The sequence below is a fragment of the Austrofundulus limnaeus genome, unplaced genomic scaffold (genome assembly GCF_001266775.1).
Source record: "Austrofundulus limnaeus strain Quisiro unplaced genomic scaffold, Austrofundulus_limnaeus-1.0 Scaffold202, whole genome shotgun sequence".
NCBI lineage: Eukaryota > Metazoa > Chordata > Actinopteri > Cyprinodontiformes > Rivulidae > Austrofundulus > Austrofundulus limnaeus.
Genome location: NW_013952604.1, coordinates 237,740 through 241,337, shown reverse-complemented (window position 1 = coordinate 241,337; position 3,598 = coordinate 237,740). Strand labels below are relative to the sequence as shown.

Here is a 3,598-nt window from a genome sequence, read left to right as displayed (position 1 = left end):
AGTTATTAGAATAGCATTTGCAAAAAATAGATTTTTTTGTTTGTTTGTTTGTTTGTTTTAACAGATAGGGTTAGCACCAATTTGAAACCCAGCTTCTAAACTATCATTTTACTATTAATATTTGTTTTAGTTATATCTTTTGTGACATAATTGTGTTCTAGTATCTGTTTGGACAGATCAGACACTCAAAGCATGTGCTTCAAAATATTTTATAATGCTGTACTGCTTGTGAATATCAACATTTGATTTTTTATTGTTTTTGTCATGGTTCCACAACACGGTTCCTTTATATACGTATTTATATATACGTATTTACTTATTTATTTATTTATTTATTTATTTATTTATTTATTTATTTATATTTATATTCTATCGATCCTGTGTGTGCAGAGGAGCCACACATCAGTAATGATCTTGTTGACTCATTTTCTTAAAGACTGAAAAAAAAATGTACAAAAATGTACTTCTTGTAATAAAATATAGCTATATCATTTTAGTAACACACCTAATAGCAACTATTTCTTCAAAATTGCTTCACTTGCTAAAACAACAAGTATGAAAAAGTAAACCAACAAGCAAATCCACACCTCCTCTTTAATGTGAGCGTGAGGGGAGGGCCGGCTCCATGGGAGGGAAATCTAATGCACGTAAACTCTAGACTTCATCTCTGGGGCTCAGAKGGCAAGAACCTGCGGCCCTCTCACAGAGGATGAAAGAGCTATCCTTGAATAAAAGAGTGAGGCTGCCAGTGTATGTGCACTATTCCCCCACATGAGCACACATGCAGAGGCTATCTCATTTGAAGTGCTTGAGGCTATAACAGTGTGAGTAACAGTGTGGGATGTTTCTGGGCCTTTACCTTATGGAGGGTGTRATGCCATTGCACTACACTACAGCGTACAGCTAATCAACCTTAGCCAACACAAAACTAGCTATAACTCAATCTGTTTCATAAATATTMAGSTAAAATGTGTGTGAACTTTAAAGTTCATTCWCAAGAACACTCAGAAGACACACTCAGGCAGCAATGAGGGGGTCAAAGAGAGCCCACCTCTGGTGCGCCTCTGTGCCTATGTTGCAGTGTGTTGTTGTGTGATGAACTGATGAAATTAGTGTGCAGCTGTTTGCATCCAGAAGTAAACAACAACAAGGACATGTATTWCCAAGGGAATATTGATGATGATGTTGCACATCAATATTTTGTTAGTTTAAAGCAAATAGCTAGCCACAAAAGGCATTTTTGCACTGCATGGCCCAGTCCAGCCCAGCCCAGCCCAGCTGTCTGGAGTTTAAACCCGAGGTCAGCACTAGCTACGTTTACATGGACGTAAGTAATCGGATTAAACGGCTGTTCGGAATAAAAATGCGTCATATAAACAGCCCGTTAGGATTATTCTGATCTGACTGAGCTCGATCCGAATGAATTTTTAATCCGAATGGGGGTGGGTTATGCCGATTGATAATCAGAATGACGTGCATGTAAACACTTAATCGGATCATCTTATTCTGATTGTGGAAAACTGACCTGAGTGAGCAGGTCTTCTGACTTTCATCCATCCGGTTCTGCTCTTTAGAGGAAGCGGGGCAGCAGCGCTCCAGCTGCGCTGCGCCGCACATAACTTTTCCTCCTCGCTCTCTTAACAGATAAAAAAGGAGACAAACAGCAGACGTTGCTTCACAAAATAACTAAATAAATAAACACGTATTACATCATCTGCAGCTCAACCGAGGAGTAGGCCAACGACGTCTCTACCATTATTAAAAGYTGACATGGGTCCGTCCTGAGCGCACAGAAGAGCTCTGTTTACGTTTGTAACWCKKAAGTGGAGCTGAACGTTTACAACACAGCGCATGTCGTGCATGTAAACATTTGTCATGATCGGATTGTGTCCATGTAAACAGTACATTCGGATTATTTAATCCAAATACATTTCAGTCCGATCAAAAAAAATTTGTGCATATAAACATAGCTAGTGTTGCATTAGCTCTTCTGGCCCAGGTCCACCCTGATTTCTAAAACCTCGAGAGCTGTAGTTCCAACTGGACCAGGCTGCTCAGCCCGGTATCAGTTGCTGATCATTTATTGGTTCATACAGACCTAGAATACGTCTCATAGAAGGGAGTAATTTTTCTTGAATCATTTTGCATCAGCTGTATTACACATGTTTAAATATGCAACAACAGTTGCAAGCTACCAACAACAAGCTAACAAAAAGCTAACATTAGCTCACCGTCCTGTATTGTCCTGACTTCTCAATGGTCCAGTTCAATATTCAGAACTTTTCCTCCGAGTTTGATGTGGTCCATTTTTGTTTTGTCGCGAGCAAAACAAAATAAGACTGTGTGTGTTTAATGATCCCACTCACTTAGAGCAGGCACTGCTCAATGCAAACACAGACCAGGCCAGATGCCGTGTTGGGCCCTATAATGCAAAAATGCCTAAAGAGGCTCCAGTCCTGCCAGGTTCTACTATGCCAACTTTGTTTCTGCACTGCCTGCATTTTTTATGAATCCTCACAACTGAGAAAAACATGACTGGCTCCATTTCTGATGAATGATGAAAAAGAGGATAAAGGTGGACTTGTCTGTGCTGCCATTTCACAGAACTGTCTTGTGAAAAGACCTGGAGAGATTGCTCTGGGTCTTTTTTTTCTTGGTGTGCATGTGTTTTTTTTCCGGGTACTTATAGKTTTCCACTAACGGAACAACAATAATGCATGTTAGATGAATTGGTACAGTAACTTTAAATTCTCCCTGTGTGTGAGTGAGAGTGTGAATGGTTGCTTGTCTCTATGTGGCCCTGTGATAGACTTACAAACCGTCCAGAGAGTTTCCTGCCTCTTGCACAGTGACCACTGGAGATATGGACCAGCTCCCTGCAACCTGAAAAGGAAAGGCAGGTTAAAAAAAATGACTGGATGGATATTTTGTTTACCATTTGCTCTCCTTTTCTGGTTTGCTTTCTACTGGTTTTCATATTATTGATTCCTTCATATACATTTCAGTCATCAGAATACATGAATAACGTTGTACAGTGTCATAGATTTGATCAATATAAATTTGAAAAATAATTAAGCCTTAATATTTTGCACTGTCATTGATCATGCATTATTCCCTAAAATATTTGCTCAAAACAAAGCAGGTGCTTATGCAGCAGCACTGGTTATGCCCACAGGTATCTTCTTTGTGTGAGTCAGCCAGAGATCAGTCGTGTCAGAACTATCAGGCCCGTGTCTCAAGAGAAGTGGGAGAAGGAGGGGTCAGGTCAGGGGAACTCTTTCTTCCTCTGACCTATTGTTCTTCCTCAGTTTGAAAACACATTGCAGCTCTTTCATCCGCAGTTCTGCTGCCAGAGAAACAGGAAGTGTCTGCATCACAGGCTCCATCCATCATCTGTGGCTAAAAGACCTGTCACAATTATAGACGTTTGCCTCTCATTGTTATCCACTTCTAACATGACTGACTTGGAGCATTACTCATGGAAGTAAGACCACTGTCAACAGAAATCACTTTTTTTGTTTTTTTTTACAAAGTTTACACCTTCTGTGATTTTTTTATACTGCATTTGTGATTTTATTCTCAGTAATTGTTTATACAG

The 3,598-nt window shown here is 39.8% G+C and overlaps 1 long non-coding RNA gene across 1 annotated transcript in view; it reads right to left on the bottom strand.

Moving 5' to 3' along the window:
• The window catches only part of LOC106524820 (uncharacterized), a 41,533-nt gene that overhangs the window by 32,569 nt on the left and 5,366 nt on the right, over window positions 1–3,598 (bottom strand). Inside the window, exon 2 of the long non-coding RNA XR_001311038.1 lies at window positions 2,816–2,883. This is a non-coding gene — a long non-coding RNA (uncharacterized LOC106524820). The remainder of the gene's footprint in view (window positions 1–2,815; window positions 2,884–3,598) is intronic.